Here is a 26,663-nt window from a genome sequence, read left to right on the forward strand (position 1 = left end):
TAGACTTTGAACAACAAACAACAAAGATTATAATTAACGTCACTGCAGCCTCTCTCCTTAAAATATATTAACAATATAGCTAATTAGCAATATGTCCTCATTTGGGGCTGGACATCTGCATATTATTATCGACAATGCTTGTTTCCTTTTTCCAGATTAAAGGCAGCCATGCTGCACCCAGGCATATGGCCACACTCCTTCCACATTAAAACACTCGATATTCTTCTCCCCACGGTAAACACACTTGGGGCTTTATCTGTGTCGGGCATCGATTTTTGTCTGGAATATTTCCACACGTCTAAAAATAGGTTCAAGGATGCCATGGGTGGTATTTCAAAGGGAAGAGCAAAAATTTCCCTGTTTGGGGAGAAAAAAAGAATAAAAGGGTACTCTGATTATCTTTACACATGGCTAGGGAGCAAGCGCTCCCAGGAAGAGAAAACCAGGAGAATGAACAATGTGAATTTCAGACGGGAAAACCTGCTTTCTCAGGGGGTGCGCTCGTTCTTAGGGCTTGGGAAGATGGCAGAGAGATGGTGATCACAGGAACGGACGCAGGGGTGGTGGAGGCTTATTCAGTGCAGTGTTGGAGAGGAGGAACCAGGATCCATGGGGAGGTCCCCGCACTGTTGAACACACCGATGGTGAGGTCAGCTACCTTCTTTTCTCTCTACCGGTGTGTGATGGTAATCACACCCCTTCAGGCAGCAGGAACAGAGCAAATATCCGTGGCTCTATTTTATGGCAAGCATGAACATGCAATGCCCCTTTGCAGGAAAATACAAATTCCTGGCAGAGGGAAGTGGCCAGAATTGTGCTTCAATCTTTGCTGTCGGATCCTGAAGACAATCCTGGCAGCTAGTGACATAGGCACATCGTGTTTCAAGAATGCAGGAGTGTTTCATCTTGGTTGGGAATGGAGCCCTCTGTTGAAAGTCTGACTAATAGCTGAGGAATCTTCTGTTATGGGGGCAGAATGTATCAGAAGGCTGTTTACTCTAGGGCTTGGGAGTGACCTTGCTTATGATCTCAGGCGATGCTTTGGAAGGAATGAAGAATGGCCGACTCCTTGCACTTGGGCAGGGAGCTGGCTCCACAGGGGAAGGGGCCGCTGGTGTGGGTCTCCCACCCCTGTGCTTCCTTCTTGATCGAAGTCTCTTGGGGCCGGCTGACAAAATGGAAGTCAACGCCCCACTAGCTCGTCTCGGATACTTCTGTAAACAGCTTTGATCTTGAAAATGTGCGGATTATTGGTGATTTTTCAAGTTGTACTTTCTCCACTGCTGGCCAAGAAAACAGAGTGAGAACCACCCAGGCCCCATTTCCTTTATGTCCTGTTAGGCTAAAGAATGAACAGAAACGAGACACAAATTATTCTTTTAAGTCTAAGAAAACATGTGAGAAGTAGAGTTCAAGGCTGGAAAGCCAATTTGGCTAAAGAAACCTTCAGCCATCATCTAAACCATCTCTGCCAACGGAGGGGGATGGAGAAATTATATTTTCCAGACTCCTTCTCCGGGCAAATGGTGGAACTGCCTAGAAGGGACGCTTGTATAAATTCTCTTGGGGTGTGAGACAAACCTGCTCCCCAGTAAGCTGAGGGAAGATTTTGTCTGCTGAGAGGGGTATTTGAATTTGAGGGCAGCACTAACTTGCTCAGGGCTATAAGGAACAGGTCAAGGGTGGCCACCAGGGGGCTTCAGTCACGTGGAGCTCAGCCTCCCCTCTAAGTCAAACTTTGAGCAAATATTTAATGAGCGTGGATTACTGTGGATTTTTCAAATTGTGCTTTCTCCATATCTGGGAAGGAAAAAACAGAGCGGTAGCTATCCAGGTCCTTTTCTGGGGCCCAGTTTGAAGAGGTACCAAATTATTAGCGTGCCTAAATGGCCCAACTATCTAAGTCCTCCCTTGGAGGACTCCTTGTCTCCTCCCTTGGAGGACTCCTGGGGACTCTCCTTGTCTCCCAGGACAAGGAGACCCCGAAGGTGAATGCCCCCTGCAGTGATTCTGCGCCTCTACACATGGCCTGGGGGGCACCCAAGGCCAAGTCAAGGCTGGCGTCCGCTGTCACGAGGCAGAACCTGGAAAGCAAGTTGAAGGGCAAAGACTGGCAGAGTTCAGACTGGCCTGGGGTGGGGGGGAGTGGTGGCCTTGGGGACCCTTGCCCAGCTTATTGTTTTAATTAAGAAGATGAATTTCTCTCAACACCCAAAGTTAAGACCCATCACTGAAACCTACCACCAATCTTTCTGCTCCAAGTACCTCTAAACTAGGTTTTAAAGGGAACTGGACCTTAACCTTGGAATCCTAGAGAAGGGCTCATGGTGTTGAGGAAGGGTCCTAGGCTAGGAGGTATGAGGCCTGGTCTATGTCTCAGCATTGCCCCTACCTAGTTTTATAAGCTTAGGCAAGTTCCTGTACCTTTGCACCTAGATTGGTAGGGTTTGTAAAAACGTCCACAGATTCTCTTTCTGTAAATATCTATGCATTGGGTAGTTGTCTCCTACACTGCCTTTGCATCTGGTCATGTGACTTACTTTGGCTGATGGATAAGCAGAGATAAGTGTGTCTTGGAGCTTGCTTTTTTTTTTTTTAATTTTTTTTTTATTGCTCTTTTCAATCTCAAGGTCTGGGCTAGCCTGTGGGATGAGGACAGACATGTGGAACAGAGACAATCTACCCCGGACTGAACAGCCTGCCAATGACCAGTCACTCAAATGGAGACCATCCTAGACCATCTGGCCCCAGCTGAGCCGGTCCAGACTAGGAAAGCCACCCAGCTGACCCATGGAATCGTGAGAAATGATAAACATTTGTGCTTTTAAGCTAATGAATTCAGAGTGGTTTGTTACATGGCAAAAGCTAACTGATATCAGTTAGCAAAAGCTAACTGATAACAGGACCTCAGTTATTTCTTCTGTAAAATGGGTGTGGCGACATAGGATGGGAACTAGAGAAAACCTCTCAATCCATCTAGTTCTGACCTCCTAGGAATGGAAGCCTCAAGAGACACTTGTCCTGGAGAAAATGTTTTCAAACAAATAAAGAAAAAAACCTGATACCAAATGCTAAAAACATCAAACTGAGGGTGGGGAAGTTAAACAAAAATGTGATGGTTCTAAATGCATGAAGTGCAAATACTATCTTCAATGTCGAGCACTCTTCCTTCTTTCTCCCATCCTTCTACCTGCTGACTCAAAGCTGGGTCAAATCTGTTGGAAAACATCCCCCTGCCTACTGCTTCCATCATTTACATGTGCTGCTCTGTTAACAGCTCCAAGGTCAGTGTTTCAAAGATTCGGAGCTGAGACTTAACAATTCTCCCTCACACATTCATGATGCACCTGTATGGCTTTGTTGGCTCTCAGAAACTAGTAATGCTCATTTATTAGGGAAACCCTACTGACACTATAAAACAATTATAGAGCCATCATAGACCAACTATAGCCTGGGGTGAAGAGAAAGCTGTACACCACCAGGACCGGTTCCCTTTCCCACCTGTCCGTACAGATTGTTTTTATTTGGACTCCTGTTCTGTTCTCCTCCAGGGAAACTGTTTGATCCCTGCTTGGAAAGCTGGCAGCTGATGTGGTTGTGGGCCCTGGACTTAGCTTGGCTAATCTTTCTCTATAAATGGATGGAGTTTTGTTCTGTTTATAGATTCACTCAACAAACACTTTCTGGGCATCTATGGGTTGGCCAAAAAGTTCCTTCAGTTTTTAAGTAAAAATAAAAGACACGTTCTTCATTTTCACCAAGGACATTATTGAACAACGTATTCACTGTTTTGTTCCACTACCTTCTGCCATTTTTCAGGCAACTTCATAATTCCATCTTCCCAAAACTTTTTATCTTTTTGAGCAAAGAACTGTTCCAGGTGCCTTTTACAGTCTTCCAGGGAATTGAATTTTTTTCCATTAAAAGAATTTTGTAAAGACCTAAATAAATGTAAACTGAAGGTGCAATGTCCGGTGAATATGGCAGATGAATCAGAACTTCCCAGCCAAGCTGTAACAGTTTTTGCCTGGTCATCAAAGAAACATGCGGTCTTGCGTTATCCTGATGGAAGATTATGTGTTTTCTGTTGACTAATTCCGGACGCTTTTCATCAAGTGCTGCTTTCAGTTGGTCTAATTGGAAGCAGTACTTGTTGGAATTAATCGTTTGGTTTTCTGGAAGGAGCTCATAATAGAGGACTTCCTTCCAATCCCACCATATATACAACATCACCTTCTTTGGATGAGGACTGGCCTTTGGTGTGGTTGATGGTAGTTCATTTTGCTTGCCCCACGATCTCTTCCATTCCACATTATTGTACAGTATCCGCTTTTCATCGCCTATCACAATTTGTTTTAAAAACGGAACGTTTTCGTTATGTTTCAGTAGAGAATTGCATGCGGAAATACGGTCAAGAAGGTTTTTTTCGCTTAACTTATGTGGAACCCAAACATCAAAGCGATGAACATAACCAAGCTGGCGCAAATGATTTTTAACTCTTGATTTGGATATTTTGAGTATGTCGGCTAGCTCCTGCGTGGTGTAACGTTGATTGTTCTCAATTAATGTCTCAATTTGATCTCTATCAACTTCAACTGGTCTACCTGACCATGGAGCCTCGTCCAGCGAGAAATCTCTAGCACGAAACTTCGCAAACCACTTTTGACATGTTTGATCAGTCACAGCACCTTCTCCATACACTGCACAAATCTTTTTTTTGTGTTTCAGTTGCGTTTTTACCTTTCTTGAAATAATAAAGCATAATATGCCGAAAATGTTGCTTTTTTTCCCATCTTCAATATTAAAATGGCTACACAAAAATTCACCACTTCTGGTAAGTTTTTTTTTAAATGCACGCTAATATGACAGCTGTCACAATACAATCTAACAAAATTGTTTCGAATGAAGTTAAAGACAACTAAACGGTACCAGAGCCATCTTATGGAAAAAACCAAACGGATGTTTTGACCAACACAACACTTTGTGCCAGGTGCCTTGCTGGGATGAGACAGTTGAACAGCATATACCTTGTTAAGAGAAATGATCCAAAACTTGGAAATAAAGCAAAAGGATGATTGCAAGTTGATTAGTTCATAGCAGGGCATAGTATGACAGGCCTGTCCTACTTTTCTAGGAGAATGGACCTTTGTTTCACTTATTGTTTACTATTGCTTAGGGCCTAGGCTAAAAGTTACATGCTAACTTGGAGATTTTCACCCTGTAGACATATAAATTTTTTTTTTTTTGGTCTGGTAGAAAAAATAACTCATTAAAAGTTCTCATCACAAGGGAAAAAAATTGAAAGTATGTGAAGTGATGGATGTTAATTAAACGTACTGTGCTAATCATTCAAAATATATCATATATCGGGACTTCCCTGGTGGCGCAGTGGCTAAGACTCTGCGCTCCCAATGCAGGGGGCCTGGGTTCAATCCCTGGCCAGGGAACTAGATCCCACATGCATGCTGCAACTAAGAGTTCGCATGCCACAACTAAGGAGCCCACATGCAGCAACTAAGACCCAGCACAACCAAATAAATTAATTAATTAAAAAAAATCATATATCAAATCATTATGTTGTACACCTGCAACTTATGCAATGTTATATATCAATTACATTTCAATAAAACTGGGAGAAAAAGAAACCATAACTCAAAGTTTACTGTTTTATTGCCCTATAGGACATTAACCAGTTTTGGTTCTAACTCGCAAATTTACTTTGTCATGATTTTCCCCACTAATTTTATAAATATCTGTTCCTCACATGCTTTGAACTAGAATTAGCATGTCCCTAGTTCCCTCACTAATTAGTTAAATAAACCTTTGATATGTATTCACTTTATATGAGACATTTTTAACATTATGAAAGTCATATTTGGAGAAGGTTTTGTCTTGAAGGACTTCAGACTCCAGTGGGGAAGTTAAGAAATGCTTACATATAAAATGCCAGGTAGAAAGTGGGAAATTCTCTGGGAGTGAAAGAGTTCAGCGTCAGGAAGTAAAATGATCCATACTTCTAATTATGATTCCACAACTCACCGTCTACTGAATCTTTAACAATCACCACATATTCTTCTTTCATTTTCTCTAAAAGACCCCTATCTATCAATAGATACCGGTCCAATGCACTAACAAGCTGAAATAAGTATGGAGAAGAACAGTTTGTGAGCAGGACTTTTTGTGGGTTTCTCCTTTTACTGGGGAGGGCAGAAGGCCAAGTGTCAGATGGCAGAGGGCACACCCCCCCTCCCCGCTTTCAACCATTTTATTACCTCCCTTCCTCCATACAATTTCCTACTCTGACCTTAGAGAAACAAAGCACCTACTAGCTTTTTTCTCAACAAAGATCATTCTTCCACTAGAACTCAGTTAGCTGAGCTTCAAAGAAAGAGAAGAGCAAGTTTCTCAGGGGCTTTCTTTTGGGGATGGTCATGAAAGGGGGGCACGATAGAGCACGTGCTTACATGTTACTACTCTCCCCAGGATAAACATCACGGTACTAGGGTGTATCCATCCAAATCTGGGCAGCAAATGGATGGCACTGAGGTATGTATGGGTGACCAAGGGAGCTTAATGAAAGAACAATTGACAGATGTCTGGACAAAGAGGCTGGAAACCACCAAAGATGCTACAGTATGGCCAGGAAAGCCAGGGAGATCTTACACTCCCAGGCCTGAAGAGGCAAGGAAAGGGAGAGGTTACTCTTCCCCAAAGGGAGAGAGAGGTGTGGCTGTGTATGTGTGTGTGCACGCACACGTGCATGGGGGCCTTACTAAATACTGCAACCTCCCTCTCCTCTTCCTCTCCTCTCTTGCCACCTTCACCATTGGCCAAGTCCAAACAGAAGTTCAAGAGCAAGGGAGCCCGTTGATGGGATACATTCCGATCACACATCTGAGGCACAAGTTAGGATGGAGAAGGGTGAAAGGTGGATCTCGAGAGGTGAATGGAAGATACTGAGCACACAGGACATGTCTGGGAGAAACCACACTATCACCCAGGCCAGGCACTGGAAGTTAGATCTAATCTTCACAACATCCCTTTGAAGGAGACGTGAGCACTGGTGTTCCAGGGAGAAAGAAATTGAATCCCAGAGGCCCCTGGCTGGCAAGTAGGCACCACAGCCCCGTTCCTTCCACTGCGCGGTGCCGTCCTAATTTCTCTCCTGGAGGTCTTATTTAGAGTAAAAGGATCTGCAGCCACCTTGGAGTTCCCATCTTCCCCCAACTGCAGCCCTCGCCCAGGTAACAGGTCCAAGAGGCCTGGTTCAGGCACACTGGCCTGCAGTGCACTGTTGATTTAATCCTCAACTCTGCTCCCCTACTTTGTTTGGTAAGGGGGTCCTGGCCGCATTTTCTTAGGAAAACTCCTATCTAGATACCAGTCCAGCCTAAAGCTGCTTGGCTTGTGCAGGCTGATGACTTCGCAGGTCCAGTTAGTGCTGGTCAACAAAAACAGTTGGTATAATGACGCTGAATTACAATAATGACAGCAAACTCGTGATGGAAGAAGACAGGAATGAAATGGCACATAGCACTTCATGCAAACGTTATGGGAGTTATTTCGATGGGCCAGATGAGGCAGAGAATGGAGAAAGTAGGTCACAAAGAGCCAGGTTCCAAACTATCGCTTTGGATATTAGCTTTTGGGGTCATCACATTCCTCCTGAGATTTGCTAAGCATTTGGGGTGAACTTTGAAAGTGACAGGGACCCAAATGGCCATCTACAGTAGAACGTATAAGGAAGGTGTATGCATACAATAGTTATAGAATGGAATATTATCAATGAAGTTTTCAAATGAAATGTTGAACAATCCAGATAAAACATATGATTCCATTTATATAAAGTTGAAAAGCAGGTAAAACTAACCAATGTTGTTAGAAGTCAGGACAGTGGTGACCCTGGGGGTGCTGGTGACCAGAGGGGAGCCCGGGGAGGGGGGTGTCTGGAAGGAGCAGCCATATTCTGTTTCTTGACCTGGCAGCTGGTTACATGATGTGTTCGCTTAGGGGAATTTGTTGAGCTGTACACGTATGATTCGTGCCCCTTTCTGTATGCAGGCAACTTATCTACGGAACTTATATAACTACCAAGAACACAAGGGAAAATAATAAAATAGAAAGGGAATCATAGAGAAATGGCAGTTGGCAAGGTCACAGAGATTTCTTAAAGACACCAAGCTTCTGTTACTGCTATTTTCTGAACAATTAAACGATGCAGGAAAATATGGTATTTGAAACACGAGGGCCTCCACTCAGCCCATTATTTCCCTGTGACCTAGTGTTCTCACCTCTAAAATGAGGAGCATCTCTGTAATAAAAACATTTCTTTTCTCCCCTTTATTATCCCCTCTCCCATTGGTCTTTCCTAGGACTCACTCTTACCTTGTTATCTTTTCTCTTGAATGTTTTCTTCTCAGGCCCAGCTCCCACCTTCCCTAGTCCAAACCTCCACCTCCACCTCCACCATCTTTTCCAGTGTTGTGCCATAGTCTTGTCCAAACACTCTTTATGGATCATCTCAATCAATGTCTCCCGAAGCTCCCCACCAGATGGGTACAATTATCATCACCCCCATTGTACAGATGAGAAAACCAAAGCTGAGAATGTTACCAAAGTCACCAGCTCCTAAAGGGTCCAGTGGGGACTGACCATGACTGTGAAATCTGGCAGATAGGCAGGTGCTGATGGGGTTCATGCTGGACCAGTGGAGACAAGGGAAAGCAGCCTGTGTTGGCTGAAGCCACGGGAAAGAATGTCAATACCTCTTTCAACCACCGCAGTGTCAAGAGTGGCCAGGATACAGAAGCAGGACCTAGACTCTGGCCAGCAGCCTTTCCAAAGAGGCCCGACTTCGGGAAGGATGGGGAGGCCGGTGCATTAGTCTTTTGAGTTTTAAAGCCATTTCATCTCTACAATCCATATTAAAATACAGCTAGTCCTGAGAATAGTTACACCAGACCTGCCAGGCAGGAGCAGGACACAAGGTGGGTCCCAGGATTCAATGCCCCATCTTTACAGAACATGGTGCAGGGGTTCGTTGGGTGGGGGCGGCACATGAGAGGGTATCTGGCCTGGCCCCGGAATACAGGGTTCCTGCCTTCCAGCCTGGTGCTCTTCCTATTGAACTGGCTGCTCTGGCTGTCCCATTGCCCTCCACACTTTCCCGAGATTGAATTACAAAATGTTAGCATTTCCCTTTAGAATTGCAGTCACACCAAAAAATCTGGACCTCGCTAAATGCTCTCTGAGTGAATGGATGGATGGATATCCATCCATGGATGGATGAAAAACCAGAATTTCAAAGCCTGATGGGTGTGGGCACAGCTGACTCCCTGTGGTTTCATTCAGGGCCACCATGCAAGTGGTGTAATCTGTGCATGGAAGAAAAGAGTCTGGTGGAGGGCAAGTAGGGGTTGAAATTGAGACTGGAGGAAGGGGTGTCGTCTGCCCAGACAGAGTGCCTTGCTGTAACTCATATAGAGGCTAAGAGGTGCTCATAGATACCTTTGGGTCAAACCTCTCTGTCTCCTCTAGCTGCAAAGACTTTCTTTCCCTTGGCTACATAGAAAACTCCTACGCATCCTTAAAAACCCTGTTTAGATATTGCCTTCTTTGTGAAGCTTCTCTGAGCTTCAGGAGAATTAGTCTCTCCTTGCTCTGCATTACTTCCCATACCTTATACATACTTTTTTTAATGGTATTTTTATACGTTATTAGAATTTTTTTCATTTTTGTCCAGTTTCTGGCTAATAAAGGCACACAAAAAGTGATTGAACTGCAAACTCAGCTGCACAAGAGGTAAACTATATTAGCCATGTTAGCTTCTTCAAGTCCATTGATCCCTGCTGACAGCACAAAGAGTATTTTGTCTATTTCTGAAATTCCTCTGCCGTCGTCCTAGTCCGGCTACCATCATCACTTTCTCCTCTGTCTTTCAAATCTCAGCTTAAATATCACCTCCAGAGAGGGAGGACTTCCCTAATCATCTAAGTAGTGTCTCTCCCCCCAGACAGTTCCCTTTCATCATTCTGCTTATTTCCTTTATAGTATTTGTCACAAGCCAAAACATTTCCATTTATAGGCTTTCTACTTTGTTGTCGGCTCCCTTCAGAGTGTCACCTCCTTGAAGCAGGGATTGTGTCTGTTCTGTCACTTCCATGTCTCAGCACTTAGCCCAGAGCCCGGCACACAGTAGGACCTCACCGCTGCCCTCTGAATGAATGGATGGATGGATGAATAAATGGACAAACAGGATTTCAAAGTCCGAGAGGCTAGGCACACTTTACTCTCCCTACCTGTCTGGAACCACATCTGGGTCTCGGGGTGTGGGAGTGAGGAAGGTCTCCCTGGCTTGGTTCCTGGCTTGTTCTGCATTTGCGTGGTGACTGCAAGTCCTGGCACAGTCACTTCTCCCCAAGTCGTGTCATGAGCAATGCCTGGTGCCTCCCTTTGCCCAGAGAGAGAATGTGGAGACTGCGCTGGGGGTACCAATGGTGACAGCCACCTGGGTGGAACCAATTCACTGCTCAACACCCAGCCAATGCAGCAAGGAGCAGCCCTGGTGGAGCTCAGGGGACAGTGGGATTGGGAAGCAGGGGCCAAAAGGAGACTCCGAAGGAGACGAAGCACAGGGACCCGGGTATTTTGCTCTTTGGAACTCATTTCTGACCCTGAACATTCTCTGAGTCTACTTGCTTCTCTTCAATGTCAAATAATTCAAAGACTTTATATAGATATATATCTATATACATATTTATTTATAAATGCACATTCTTATGTGTACATAAGTGTATATAAACATATATTTGTGTATATAACCATGTATATAAATATATATATATATGTGTATAAATATACACACATATTTATATATACACATATGGAGATGTGTGCTTTAATTTTAATTTCTGTTTTAATTTTTAATTTAAAGATGTCCTAAGTAGCCCATTCTCTCCTAACCAAGCTCAGAGAAAATATGGTAATAATGCAGAGTTATCGCTTTAACTGAGTGGTTCTCAAAGTGCCGTCCTCAGAACAGCAGCATCTGGCCACTTGTTAAAAATGCTGATTCTCAGGACCCACCGTCACCCTGCAGAATCAGAGTCTCTGGCGTAGGGCCCAGTAGCCTGTGTTTTAACAAGTTCTCCCAGTGATTCTGATGCAGGCTGACATCTGAGACCCTCAGCTCAAACCAGGGGAAGACGAGGAACGGGCGTCTGAGCAGTAGTTAGGAGCTGTTCTTCTGAGGGTTGCTTTGGCAAAGGGAAAGATTTCCAGAAAACGAAGGGCTCTCAAAGGGTTGGTATACATTTTTTAGGGGAAATGTAAGCAGGGAAACAGCAAATGAGCCGCAAGCACCAAGTCTGGCCTGGGGAGACCCTCTGAGCAGTCAGGGATCCCCCCATGATGAGGACACTGTGAGGGGAAGGGCAGAGTCCCTTGCCCTACAGGGTCCCCGAGTCAAGTGACATTCGACACCGACACACAGGGTGGAGAGATCAAGCCCTGAAGATGGAGGGTGAACCGCACAACTCGACCGGCTTCCCACTTTCCCCGGTATCCGTGCCTTCCTGTCTCATCACGCTCGCTTGGGTAGCAAGTGCCCCCCATGGGGCAGCAGAGGGCTTCTGGCTGATTTCTCCCTCACTGTGTGTCTGTCTCCGAACCAGCCGCATGGGTCCGTGGGGAAGGACAGGCTTGTGTCCTGATTGGCAACTGGATAAACTTTTCTAGCTCAGGGGGCTGGCAGAGGATTAAACAGGGCCTGGAAGGGGGCCCTCAGGCAGGCCTAAGAGAGAGAAATTATCCATCAGTTTATGAGACATGTGGAAGAGAGATGATGGGAGATGGAGAGTCGGACAAAGAGTTTCTCCAGGTGCCCCGATGCCAGGTGACTGTTCCCATGGTTTGCAGATGGCTCCTCTTTCACCTGAGAGCTCCGTGGTGCCCATCAAGCCCTTCCACCCGCAAACCCATCAGCAAGGATCAATCAGAGACCATCCAACTCCTAACTTGCAGTTTTCCGGGAGATTTAAGCAAAGACTCGTGTGAAGTTGAAGAAGCAAAAATCTATCTGTTCCCAACACATCCACAGCAGTCACCGTCTAAGCCAAAGGTTCCTTCTCGAAGGGAGAGCGTTCATTCACCAACTTGCACACCTGCTCCTGGTTCTTCAGGGTAATCTTCCAGAAAACAGAAGCCTGATGGATGCCTTCACCCTGGGGGTCTGAAGTCCCTGTAGGCAGTGTCCGCTCCTGCCAGGAATCCAACCCTACAAAATGGTCTCTTCAAACAAGCCACACAGGCCCCAACTGGAAAGGCTCATGTAGCAACCAGAGCTTTGCTCTCCGCTAGCAAATTTATCCCTCGTTCATTGACAACACCATGTATCTGCTTTAACTCCAAATCTTTCCTATTTACTCTCCACGTCTGCACATAGAGGGACTGGTTTTTAGATAGAGCCAAACCCATTTTTAACCAGAGCCCTGGGTATTCAGTCACTAAAAGCTCCAAACACCCTCTCCAGGGCCTACAGAAAAGGCACACTGTCAGCAGAAAGTTCTCCACCGTGGCCCATTTCATGAACTTATGAATGGCTTCTTTCAAAATCCTGATTTTGAAAGCAGCCTCCAGAAGGTCAGGAGACAGTTTGTTACAAGTGGATCTGTTCCCTCTCTGACCAAAGGAAATAGTTTCTAGCTTTTCCAAGGAGAAAGGAAGCATCTTTTGCCCAGTCTTGGTTCCCTCCCTCCCTCACACCTTGCTCTCTCTCTGCCGGATCATGATCTCAGGCCTGAAGCCCCAGGAATAAAAGATCCCTGTCCTCGGAATTCTCGTCCCCGCCCCAAGCAGAATTTTGCTCGTTCCAGGTCTTGAACAAAGATTCCCCGGCACACGTTTGATCTCTTCACGCTCTGTTCTCATTAGTCCTTCACACTCTCCATCACTTGGAAAAATACAAACAGCATGGTTCAGTTTTAAGGTTAAGAACTGACAGTCTCCATAAACATTGTTACAGTAAAAGCCGACTTATCCACTGCCAGCATTCGGTGTCTGCGGGAGGGGGACGTGGAAACCCTGAGCATCAGAACAAGAGAACAAGTGCTGAACTTCCAACTGCTGGGTGAAGGATGCCCCCATGGCGTGGCTGGCAAAGACCTGTGTGGATCCATCCCTGGATGATACTTAAAGGATTACAGGGAGAGACAGGCAAATTCAAGGAGCAGGGTGGCTCAGGTATAAATTTCTGACCTATGAAAAACACAAAGCCATCAACGGTCCTAAGTTGTGAGATCGCAGAAATTAAAAGTGGTCCATGAAGAGGTTATACAATCATTCTCAGGATGCTATAAGTAGGAAGAAGCAGAGGGTGAAATAGATGGAGGCAAGGAAGACCTTGAACTTCAGCCACACTCCACCTTCAACCATGTCAAATATTTATGTGCTGAAATCATCTAATTAGCAGGGATTTATTTTGATGGTGTGTGGGCAGATGAGCATCAGAACCCTTATTCATTTACTCACTTATTCATGCAACATATAATCACTGAGAGCCAATTGCTCTGTTCCAAGTGCTGGGAATACAACAGAGGGGAGACAGGGACAGTCCTTGCCCTCATGGGGTTTAATAGTCTCCAGCGGCAGTTCTCAAACTTTGCTCACCTCCTGATGTCCGGGTCACACCCCATGCCGTTTAAATCAAGGTGACTGGGTGGGATCCAGGTACTAGCACTTTTAAAAGATCCCTAGGGGATTCCAATGTGCAGCAAAGTTTGGGAACAACACAGGAGTTTTAACTGTGTTGACACGATTGGCCCGATCAGTGAGCGTGGAAGCCTGGCCCATGGCTCACCTTAGCAGCTCCTGCTCAGCTCTGTGAAACTACACGTGCCCGCAAAGACTGCATCCTAACATCTTCAGTGCAAGGGCAAAATTCTCTGTCAGCTCAATCCTGTCTGAGCTCTCCCCAGGGAGTTTCCTAACTAAAAGGAATAGCCACATCCTCACACGCTGGTAGGGAAACTTCCTTAATCCAAACCCGAAATCAGGACACATTACCCTGCACCTGATCTGATAATGGTATAAAATATTTGAAACCCAGGCCATCCCAGAAGCCCTAAGCCCCCTGGCTCCCGTATTGACAAGGTCATTTCATGGCATGAATCCTGGAAGCAGACTCCCAGCAGGCTTAAATCACACGATTTCTTTGTTAAGGTTGAAAAAGAGAACTTGCTTCTTAAGCCTTTGCCTTCCGTTCTCTCTGAGCTTTGATATCCTTCAAGTGATCAATGGAAATCCATTATAGACTTTCTTGGACCTACTCCTGGATTTTCATCAATTTAGAAAGGAAATGTTACATTCTTTTTTTTTTTTTTTTTCCTGGAAGTCCCCAGGAATTTTCAAAAATGAGAATAAAGGAAAAGAGAAAGAAAAGAGGCGTCGGCTTTGAAGTTGCAATGACCACACCAGAAAACAAAATAAAACAAAACAAAACAAAGATGGATCTTGAGAAAAATGTTTTAGGAGAAGGACGTCCCCCTGCTTCCCGTCGCGCCTTCTTAAGCGTGAAGTGGTCTCCACTCAAACCACCAGAGCCTGCCAGTTGGCCAACTCAGCAGCATTCCACTATAGAGATTAAAACCAACTTTATGATTGTGGTGCAAATAATAAAGAGCCTGGCAGGATTTCCTTCCAAAATGAAAGCTCATTTATTTTCTGAGGTGTATAATTTGGTTGCAAATGTTTCCTTTGGGCCAAAACATCCCAGATTGGGTTTTTGCCTGGAACACATCACTGCTTTGCTGGGGAAGAATGGACTCTGTGTGGTCCCTCCGTGTCCATCCACTCGGGGCATGGAGGGGTTCAAGCAGGTCCACTCTTGCTTCATGTCTGGTCTGGCGGTAGCAGTCTAGGGGACAGAACCAGGGATGGGGAAGCAGGAGGCGCTGGGCCTGGACTGGCTGCACCCACTCCCAAGTCCTGGTCCATCTGTGAAGTGGGCGGGTTCACTGCTGGCTCCCACTCAGGCCTGTTCCCATCCCTCTCAGTGGTGGGCAGAGTGGAAGGGCCTTAGGAACGCTGTTCCCTGTGAGACGTGGGTTTTCTTCCAGGTCTTTGCATCCTTATTTTGTTGATCTTTTCCAAAAAAATCATGCTAAAAAAATCCACCCAGAAATGACTAATATTTGGATAAAGGTAAAGCCAGCTTCTTTCCAGGGCTCATGGGCTTACCACACGTACCTGGGACCAGAGTTTGGCCCATGGTGTTAAGCCAATCTCACCCAAATATAAATAGCTTTCTCTCCTATACAAGTAGATTAAGAAATAACAAGGTTTGCTACCGTTTTCATGTTTATCAACCCTCTTCCTTACGTCATATACTTTTAACCTGCCTTCCATTTGCATCTTCACATCAAATTCAAAGCCAGTGCTATGCTTTGTAGATGAAAATATATTTATTCCACAGTTTTTTTTCTTTTCCTTCCAAACAGCTGGTAATGCAGAACAGGAAAACATCTTGTGGGATCTAAGGGATGGCATCAAAAGTCATCATGTGACATCCCTTTAGGATATCAGAAGTTGTTCCTCTAACACTGGGATTGGGTGAAGGAGGGGGAAAGAAGTGGGCTGAAAGGGGAAACAAAATCAATGCAGTTCACCCAGGGAGCATGAGAAGAACAGTGGTAGAAATTATTAGGGTTACGGGACCTGGCTCAAGAGGTGAAGTTCAACGGTGTCGTGTATCATGAAGTCACCTGCCAGGAAATGATGGAGCATACTTTCGCTAAACCTGAGATCCTCCTGAAACAGACATCAGCAGTATGTCAGGCAAAAGGTAACATAAAAATAGCTTCCTATGGCGTGTAGATGTCTCACTGCTAAGATGAATGATCCACCCACTTGTCAAAATTATATCTAATTTGCCAGTTGGCCATGGCCACTCTGAGTCAGTTCATACACCAGCTACACAGCTCATGTTCAGCTTTTTGGATAATCACCTGCTACTGGACATCAGGCCCCTAATTCAAGTGGAGCAATAAGAAATGTTCTCGAAGGAGAATGGAGTGAAGAAGTGCTGGAGAATAAAGGTTTCTGACGATTCATGTACAAAAAAAGATTCTAATATGGACTGGGCAGCCACAGCCTCAGTCTCCGAGTAACCCAGCGACTCTAGATAATTCCTTCAGCACTTTCAGCCACTGCCATAAGCAACACATCGCCCACCTGCAACTTGGAAAATCAGATTCACACGGTGTTTGGAAACCACAATACTGACACAGGATGAAAAAGTCGTAGAGGAAATTCCGGCTTTCCTCAGTGTCAGACGCACAAAAGCAAGGGATTCAAACCATCCCTGCTGCATGAATGTCAGTTCTGCACTGTGGTTAGAGGGTTTTATTCTAGGACACACACATCATATTGCAATAAAAGAAAGGCTAAGAGCGACTTCTTTTTGAAAACCATAATTCTTTCCTACTTCACTACCTTATGTCAATACATCTGAGCCTCTGGGGCTGTAAGTCACTTCCTGTCGTGGTCAAGTTTCATTTCCTCTAGAAGCTTTCAATCCTTTTCACAGTTCCCAGGTGCAAAGATGACTTGACTGAAAGTCATTTTGAATTCAGAATGTTGCCCACAGAGTCTGGACAGTGGGGTTTAAGAAATAATTATCCCTCATGCCTTAGTCCCCCTTTTAAATTACTCTTCCTCCTGTGAACATGCATGCACACACACACACACACACACACACACATACATCAACAGACACATACAGACACACACACACCAACAGACAGACACACACACACAAACACACACACACCACTTTCCTGCAAAAATGCCTGTGGTTCCTGCCAAGGCATCTGGCAAAGGGATCCTAAGTCACTAGAACCTTCCTGACCTGTGCAGGCTACAAGCTGCATGACACCTTACTTCATCTCATGGTCAGAAGTGAATCAGGGGACAGCAAGAGACATACAAAGTGACATTTTAAAACATGATGTTTCCTGACATTGCTTTTTTGGGTAAGTTGAAATGGTTAATTCACAGAAGAACAAGAATTGCAGATCCAGGCCCTCCTCCTGCCCTGATGGTCTTTTACTTATTTATTGAAAAAAAATCTCTGTTCTACTCCATCCTTTGCCCTGGAGAGGTTAAAAAAATCAAAGAGTAGGATATTCATTACAGTGCAGGGGTTGGTGAGTGACTGAACTGTTCCATTAAAAAATCGGGTCAAGTTAGGTGGTTTTACATTTAGAAGAAAAAAACAAATATGAACAGAGAAGCCCAAACTAGTCACTTCCTGCTTACAGGCCAGGCCACTGGGAGATTGAGTGATACCTTGGAACTTGGGAATTTAATCAGGGCTCTGCCTCAGTCTGCTGTTAGCAAATAGGTAAACCTTCCAGGTCTCAGTTTCTTTACCTATAAAATGAAAATAACAATATCCACTCCCCAAATGTGGGGAAGGCATTTTGGAAAGCACAACACTAAGTGACATATCAGATTTTACCAAACAGGTGCTATATGCTGGGGGCTACAGTATGTGCCGTGGGGTATGAAAGAGAAGTAAGTTACCATCCTGTTCCCTTACTCCATTCTGGCAGGCAGAGTGGGGAGTAGGGATGTTTTGTATATTTTATCTATACACATATATATGTATAATACATATGTATATATGTGTATATACATATATATGTGTATATATACAACTATATATACACATATATCTATACCTATGATTGCATTGTATAGATATAGATTAGACAGATAGATAACTGTACATAAGGAGGAATGTAACCCTCGCTTAATGGATGTGCAATGCTGTGTTAGAAATGAGCCATTTCTATGTCGACAGTTCACAGGAAAGTTTTTGTGGCTTGTCCAGACTTCTTGCAGCTGGAAAGAGGGAGATGTTAGTTGTAGCCTGAGCAGAGAGGCAAAAGAGCATGGGGAGGGCACAAGGACTAGTAAGAGTCTAATTTGGCTGCAAATACAGCCTATAAAGCAAAGGGCAAGAAAAGTTGATTAATTCCAGATACGCAGCTCCTCAATACATGTTTTCAGGCAAGAAATGGGGCGGGGGGAACCACTGGACTTCTTAAGCAGGGAGGCCAACAACTTTTAAGAAGATGAAGCTGAGTATTTATTATATTTTGATGAGTATGAGAAGAGAGACACTGGAATTGAAAAGGAGATCTGGGAAAGTAAAGACACAGGTCGCCACACCAGAGAGTGAAGGGGAATTGTCACCATTGGGACAAGAGAAATAGGTAGGGACCGATGTCTGTTTGGAGGGGAGTATGATTCCATCTCCTGGAATTCACACCTTTGTGCAGTTCACTCCCTTTGAGTGTGGGATGGAGCAAGTGACTTGCTTCTAACAAACAGAATGAGGCAAAAGTGATGGGAGGTCACTGAGATTAGGCAGCAGAAATCCATGGATTTCATCTTGCTAGTACTCTCTGGTTCTGATGAAGCCAGCTGCCATAGTTGGGCTGCCCCATGGAGAGGTCCATTTGGCAAGGAGCTGAGGGTACCCTCTGGCTAACAGCCCTCAAGAAAATGGAGAAAATGAGTCCTCACCCAACAAGTGAGCTCGGAAGCCAGTCTTCCACCAGCCACACCTGGACATGACTGCAGCCCCAACTGATACACTGGATCAGCCTGGGAGAGGCCCTGGACCGGGGGTGCCCAGCTAAACTGTGCCCCAATCCACAGAAATTCTAAGATTATAAATGTCTGTTTTTTAAGCTGCTAAATATTGGAACAAGAGACAACTAATACAGGGAGGAAAATACTTAACTGACCTGGATGTTGAGGAACAGATGCTCTCTGAGATTAAAATCCCAGACTCATGGGCCAAAGTTGTACATACTCTTTCTTCTAGGCTTTGTTGATTTTAGAAACTTTTCATAAAAAGAAACCTCTCTACCACCCCTTTCTTTCACTGTTTCCTAGGGCTGATTAAAGAAACATGACTTGATTTTCAATTTCAAGTGACTCAGGGGGGCATTCCAATAGAAAAGCGTCAGGAAATTAATCCCATACACACCAGGCAAGGCAGATGCTTCTGAAGCTGACACGTAGGTGAAGCACACCTTTCCTTTGTACACATCTTACACTCTTTTGATTTTACACTGGTATTTGTTTTGGGGGGCCTGGGAAAGGGGAACACATCCTCTCAATATAAAATGAGTCATTCCAGAAATGCATGAGTGGCACCAAAATACTTGAATGAGAGTTAAAAAAAAACTTGGCCAAGGGATTTTTAGGAAATCTCATTATCTCTTCATTTATGTTTGAATTATGGACGTATTTAGAAAATATCGTGCCTGTGAACTGTGAGATAAACCTCCATGCTAACCTTTCTATTACATTTTTATATGAAGCATGATTAGTTGTAGTTAAATTCTTTTCACCCATCTTCTTGCTGTGAGTAAAAGAAATTGAAGAACTGTCTTGCCACATAATTTGTAGAACTTAAAGATATGTAACGTCCAAATAATGAACCACACTCTCTTTATCAGCTAAGGCTGGTTTTGCATGGTAGTGGAACACAGAGCCTCCGTACTTGAGCTTGACACCTCAGTGACATTGGTGGTCCTCTCAGTGCTGAGAAACTGTCACTTGCAAACCAGTCAGAGGCAAGCTGTTCTGAATCATCTCCTGCTCCTGTAGACTTTTCAACCTTTGAAGGGGCAAGCAGATCTTTGCATTTAGTCCAGGACTGAGGCCAATTTTCTCTCTGCCTGAGTTTACCTCCCCTGTCCGTGAGTGAAGGAAAAGAGAAAAGTACCCTGTTTGCGCTTGTTCATAAGTGTTACCTTTTTAAACTGGCTAAGGGGGTATCTCTCTTCTGGACCTGTGGGGGATGAGCACTGCCTCCACTGCAGCTGTGGTAACAGATAAACATTGCCTTCTGCAAACACCGTGAGCTCTGAGGCTTCTGTCCATTCCACTAAAGCAAACCTATTATCTGGATAATTGAGGGAATAAGTCCATCTTTCCTTCAAACACCTGACTAATTCAGGGAAACTGCACCTGCTACTCTAACTGCAGAAATACTGTGAATTTCCAAGTCTTGTATTCCCTGTCAAATGGGTTGTAACAAGTCCTACCCAAACTGTGTTTTGCTGATTAGTATCCGGATAAATATTCACAGTGCAAATAGCTGTTTACAGGTGATGAATATGGCTTCAAATTCTGGGCATGCTTAATTTCTCCCCTGGGTTTTGGCACTAGGGAAGGACTAGGTTTTTTCTTGACTCAGGCCTTGTTTTCTGAGAAGTGATGGGCTGCACGGCAGGTAATAGTCAGTTATTGGTCATGTGATGAGAAAACCGAGAGGTGAGGCAGGAAGAAGGCAAACAGATGACAGCCCAGGCCCAGGTGTGGTACCCAGAAGTATACATACAAAGTCCTGAAAGCACAAGCCACCGTGAGCAATAAGGCAGAGAGGGCCAATTGTCCACCAAACAAACATAGGCGCTCCTGCCCCAAAATAGAGGCAGCCCCCCGCCCCAACCCCCAGGGAATGAATTTCCCAGCCACCTTGCCTCAAGTATGATTGATGTGGGCAGAAGTGATGTGTGTCCCTTCTGAGCTGATATTGTTAAGAAGACATCGGAGGCTCTATCAGCTCATTTCCCTAGTTTTCAAACTCAACGAGATCCTCATTCCACTACCATTTTCTCACCATCCTTCAGCTTTCTCTTACTTGTGCTTATACAACACGTGTTCTTTTACTGTAACCATTCCTTTGCAACTGCCCTCAACTCTCCTTGCCCCCTTCTCTCCCTCTGATCTATTCACCAGCAAAACTTCAGTTCTGGTTGAACCCAGTTATTCAACTTCTCTAGGTTAGTGGGCAAGCAGATGAGTGATGGGAAAAATAAAATAGCCCCACTTGAAAACCTCGGTCCATTTTGGATTCATGTTCTCAGACCTCAAGTGAGCACTCAGGACTGTTCCAAAGCCCACTGCCCTTTCCTGAGAACCTCGCCTTCTCCAGTATCCAAGATGACTGCTTAGTACCTTCTGTCTCCAAATTTCCTACTCTTCCTCATTGTCCTCACTGCATATTCATTGAGGGAACAGGAGTCACCCATTGGATGGTAACGCTCACGTTCCCGCCACTAGGTCTGCACTCCCAGCGGCATCGCTCACCTTCTCCCTCATCCCAACTGTTACATGGAATGATCATCCCTGCTTCTATCAAAGGCCAGTTCCCACACTCACAATCTTGCCTTCTTGAGGAATTTACAGCCCTCCTCTCTCTATCTGGCATCATTAATTTCTCCCTTTCTACTGGCTCAGTTTCATCAGCATCAATGATGCCCTGGTATCTCTGATCTTAAAACAAATGAACCAAAAACCCCTCCTTCAATCCCATGTCCATATGTTTCCCCTTCAGAGCAAAACTTTCCTAAGACTTTCCTTTAGTTTCTATTTTTACTTCCTCACTTCCCATGTGTCCTTTACCCAGTAGAGGCTGACATCTGGTCCCGTAATGCCTCTGAAACCGCTCTCATCAAGGATGCCAGCCATGGCCATGCTGCCCACGGGCACCTCTCTATCCTCAGCTTCTTTGCTCTGACAACAGCATTCAACAGGAGGGCTCTTTCCTGAAGGCACTCTCCTCCCTTGGTTTCTGTGACACAACCCTTGATTTTCCTCCTACCACTTTGGTCGTGACATCCCAGTCTCAATTCCTGGTCCATTTGACCACTTCACTGCTCATTACCTTCACTTAGACATCCACAAATATCTCAAATGCCATATGTCCAATATAGATCCACTGACATGTACGCCCCCCCTGCACCCCCCCCCCCTCCATAAAACTGGAAGTTATCTGGGACTCTGAAGTCCTGATTCATCAGCACATCCTGTTGGCTCTGTGTCAGAACTGTGTCTTGCATCTGTTAGCCATCGACTCTTCTCCACCCTGGTCCATGTCCCTTCCTCTCTTGCCTACTGACATGTCTGCATCCTTCCTTCCCTTCTCCACAAAGCAGACAGAGCCATCACTCAGAATCTCTTTAATGGCTCCTTTCTTGCTGATCTCAAAAGAACAGGCAGATTCTTCACCATGGCCTACAAGGCCCCACCCTCTTCTGCAAGTTCCTAAACCACTTTCTCCCTTACATGGTGTTCTTCAGTCTCTTTTCTGTCCCTTAGTCAAGCTGAAGTCCTTTCCACCTTAAGGCTTCAGTACCTGTGATTCCACCTGCCTGACCTGCTCTCCCCCTTGTTCTTTGAAGATCTGGCTCTTTCTTATTCCCCAGCTCAGGACTTAGGTGTCACTTTTCCACCAAGTCCTTCCTTAGCCACCCTCTTTTAGTAGGTACCCCCAGGCATTTTATATCTTTGCTCCCGTTTATGTCCTGATAAGCACCTATCACAATCTATAATAATTACTTTTTTTATGAATTAATTTTTTTCAATCTCCCCATCTGGAACATATGCTTGTTCTCTATTAATCTCCAGCGTCTGGTGCAACACCTGCATACAGTAGGCACTTAATATGTGAGTCCTGAATGAATGAACGGAATCGTGGAATGCTTACTCTACAGTTGGGTCGTGTCCTATACTTATATGTACATTATTTCATTTCCTTAACTGCCACCTGGTTGTCTCTGAAATAAGAGACACAATTCATGTTCATTTAATTTCCTTTCAACACCCTTAACAATCAAACAGCAGCTGTAACGTGGCAGAATCTGGGCATCTGAGATGGACATTTGCTCCAATTCCCTTTGGCAAAAAAAAAGACCATGAAAACTCTTACAGATGTTCAGAAATGGGGTTGTGCAGCTTTGTGAAGGAGGAACGGGGTCAGTCACCCTGGAATGAGTATTATGGTCTTGGGCAAGTCCTTTCATTTCTCTGGGTTTTTGATTCCTCTTATATAAGAGATGTCAGGACTCAGTTTTCCAGGTTTCTTGCCAACAACGAAATTCTAGGATTTGGTGAGTGTCTGCAACCTGCCTCCTAAGCAGAGTGCCTCGCCGTGGTGGTGGGGATGGCGTTGAGCTTAGAGAAGCCCGTTCAGCCCAGAGAGCAGGGCGCTGAGCGTGTGCACAGCCGTGTGTAGTGACCCTTGTATACATGAGCACCTGCCATGTGCCTACATGTCCTGTCGACACAAAAGACATCCTAGTCATATTGTAGGACCAAGACAGAAACTTCCAGGGGCACAGCCATAGCCCTTCCCTGCCAACATCCAGCTCTCCTTGGATCTCAAGGGGGAGCCCGCAGATGGCCTCCCGAGGTCACTCCAGGCTGAACACGTGGGGTTTTGTGGGCGCCAAATTTTTCTTTTAAAGGGAGTCTGCGTAGTGTTCTGGCAGCTCCCGGCATCCACGCAGCCCCCACTGCACTGGCAGGTTTCCACAGTGCTTCTTTTATACCCCATCCTAAGTGGCACGAAGAACCCCAACCCAAAGGAACAACGGACACACCCGGGAGCCCTCCGAGCAAAGTAAATTGAGTTAGTGGTTTGAGCAATCTTGGAGCAACGATTCAGAGGCCCAGGGAAAAGATGCATCTCCTTAATGAGAGGGTAGCTCTTTGAAGCTGCGATTCTATCTCTTTGTTTTCCCCTGTGTTCACATCCCCGTCCTTCATTCACACGAGGAAGATGTGAATCATGCTCTTCCTGGCCCCGCAGCACACACGTCTCCCCTGACTCGGGGCCACATCATTCTGTAATTGAGTTTGCTGGGTCTAATCAGGCCCACTTCCCTTCTCTTATTCCTCTCCTTCCCCATTTCTGAGCAAGTTTAAGGCCAAGGACATTGACGTTCATTTTGGGGTTATTGCAGAGCCTAGCATGGGGCAGAGAATACGCAGTGACAGAAGCCCTGTGGGGCCTGGGGACTGCATTGGATGGCGCTTCAGGGCGGCGAGGCCAGCGGGGAGAACCTGGAACAGGAAAGCTGCCTGCGCAGGTGCCTTCCAGGGAGCCTGGCTCTCATCACTCCCACCTGAAGTTCAATATGACAGTCACTTTCTTGGGATTCCACGGCCTCTCCAAATATTTCCAATGTCTTCCAGTTGATGCTCATTCTCATTTATAGGTGAGACTGATCTCATTTCCTAGGTGTCTTTGGAATTGAGTATTTGGCCTCCATCAAAATCTCAGCAGGAAGATTGCAGCCGTTCATACGGTTGGCATGTCTTCCTGAACGTGCCAGCCAGGGGAGCAGAAAGCAAAGGTTCTGCGCAGTCATTAGCCTTTTTCCAGCAAAGTGTGGCGTGCTGAACTTTTCAAGAGTAATGGATTAAACAGAAGGGGAAGCTCTGAGCCAGGTTGACTTGGCCATTCTTTAAAATGCTGTATCCTCCGAGGACGGATTCGCTGCTGTAATAAGTGATCGCATATTGGAAGGTCCGTTCTGGATGGTTCCGTTTGGGCTGGTAATGTTGATTGCAGATGCCTCAGTCTCCACCACCTGGAGAAAGACTCCAAGTCAAGCCAAAGACATCCTTTAAATTATAAGTCATTTTACTTGTATGCTTGGAGTTATTTTCCCTCTATATTTCCCTCTTAGGGAATAAGGTGCTTCCTTTTCTGAGAGTCGTACAAACAGCTCCATTCCTCCTTGCCCAGTTCTAGTATGTGTAAATGCTAACAACTCCCTGAGATTTCCGCACCAGGGTGATGTAAAGAAATGCTGTCCGTGTAGATATTGGGGGACTGCATAGAACTGATCCAGGAGCTTAGTTTGGCCTCAGTCCTTAAAAAATGTTTACTCCATGAAGGATAACTTCAAATAAGTTAATGAGTAATGGGATATGAACTTTGCCATTTTGCCCAAGTTGGGTGAGGTGGCCCTCTGATTTGAGGCAGATCCCCTCTCTTGAATGACTTTCCCAAGACCTTGCAGACCCTAGGGAAAGGGTTGGAGCATAAAAATATAGCTCAATTAGTCAAAAAAGTCACCATATTGAATAGAAGGCTCTCAGACCAATGGTTAGACTTTCGGGAGTGTTTGGGCACATGTAACCACAGTGATGGAATGCCCATCTTGCAGTGCTCTCAAAGGTATTCTTTTTTAAAAAAATTTAAGTTACTGCCTCGCTTTATTGTACACGATGTCCTATAAAGAAGATATATGTTCACGACTGAGCTTTGAAAGAGGACCGTGGGGCCAGTTCCATTTAAAGGGAGTGAAGTCAAGCAGTAAATTTGCTGGTCACTCTTTTCATACGGACTGTATCTTAGCCAGCAGTTGGTCTTTGATGTCACAACAATAGCCCTGGGCTACGGAGGCAGAGGAGGATGCCCCCTAACACTGAAACTAGTCCACACTCATTAAAATTTGGAGACCAGTCTGCGGGGTAGCACACATGACGGAGCACAGGGAGTGGACTCCAGGCTGCCGGGTGCCTTTCTCAGTGAAAAATGGCCATCTCTTCTCTACTATCTACCCTGCCTGCTGCATCCTTTGCTGTATTTTTAATTGAAGTATGATATACATACAGAAAAATGCACGTATGTAACCATACAGCTCAATGAGATTTCACAAACTGAACACACCTGTGTAACCAACACTCAGATCAAGAAACAGAACATTACCAGCACCCAGATGGCTCCCTTGTACTCCCTTCTAGTTACTTCCTTGGCAAGGGTAGCCAGTGTCCTCTCTTCCAATAGCATAGATTAGCTTTTCCTGGTTATTCAACATAAACAGAATTATCCTGCATGTACTCTTTTGTGGCTGGCTTCTTCCACTCGACACTACATTTGTGAAGTTGTACATGTTGTGTGCAGTTGTTTGCTCTTTCCCAGTGTTTACACTTACTGCCTTACTAGCCATTCTACTGTTGATTGGCATTTTGGATGTTTCCAGTTTGGGGCTATTTTAACTAGCACTGTTATGAGCATTCTTTTTCCAGTTTTTAAGTCCACAGATGAATACATTTCTATTGGGTATATACCCAGAATTGGATTGCTGGGTCAGAGGGTATGTATATATTCTGTCTTAGTAGTTACTCTGGAAAAACAACTTTCTAAAGTGTTCATATCAGTTTATATTCCCTGTGGGTGCTACACATTCTTGCCAACATCTGGTGTCTTCAGTTTTTGTTTTTGTTTTCAATTTGCCGTTATGGTGGGATAATATAGTGATTTCATGTTTCTAGCGGTCATAAGGTATTAAAAGTTATTTTTTCTATTTTAGCGATCTACCCAGTCAGTGCTCAAATCTGTGACAATCACAAAATTAATAAGCTATTAAGATCGTTGAAATGAGACTGGTCCCAACTCAACATTTGGGGAGCAAAGGGAGAAGAGAGAGGGTGTTATAGAACATATCCAAAGTATGAGACAAGTTCTGTCAGAACCAAAGCAAAAGAAAGGATAAAATTCACTGGGGGTACAGGGCAGTCAGAGACTTGGGAAGAATGACAGAGAAAGATCTAGAACCAGAGTCGCCCACAAGCTGATCAGATATTAGCAATGTAATGCCATAACCAAAAAAGGAAATATGATACTCCTCTCAACTATGGGAAACATTTTAAAAACCCTGACCACTTGTTCCTCAGAAGACCTTGAGGAAATAGACTTTGTGACACACCGAGGAAAGGGAAAATCTGATTAGTCACAAGGAAGAGATTCTTCTGGCCAGCAACCATAATTAGAAAGCAGAATATAC

At 44.9% G+C, this 26,663-nt stretch overlaps 1 protein-coding gene across 1 annotated transcript in view; it reads right to left on the minus strand.

The window, feature by feature from the left end:
- Positions 1-26,663, minus strand: part of ISM1 (isthmin 1) — an 81,003-nt gene that overhangs the window by 37,773 nt on the left and 16,567 nt on the right. The window lies entirely within an intron of this gene.

The sequence above is a fragment of the Balaenoptera acutorostrata genome, chromosome 15 (assembly GCF_949987535.1).
Source record: "Balaenoptera acutorostrata chromosome 15, mBalAcu1.1, whole genome shotgun sequence".
Classification (NCBI taxonomy): domain Eukaryota; kingdom Metazoa; phylum Chordata; class Mammalia; order Artiodactyla; family Balaenopteridae; genus Balaenoptera; species Balaenoptera acutorostrata.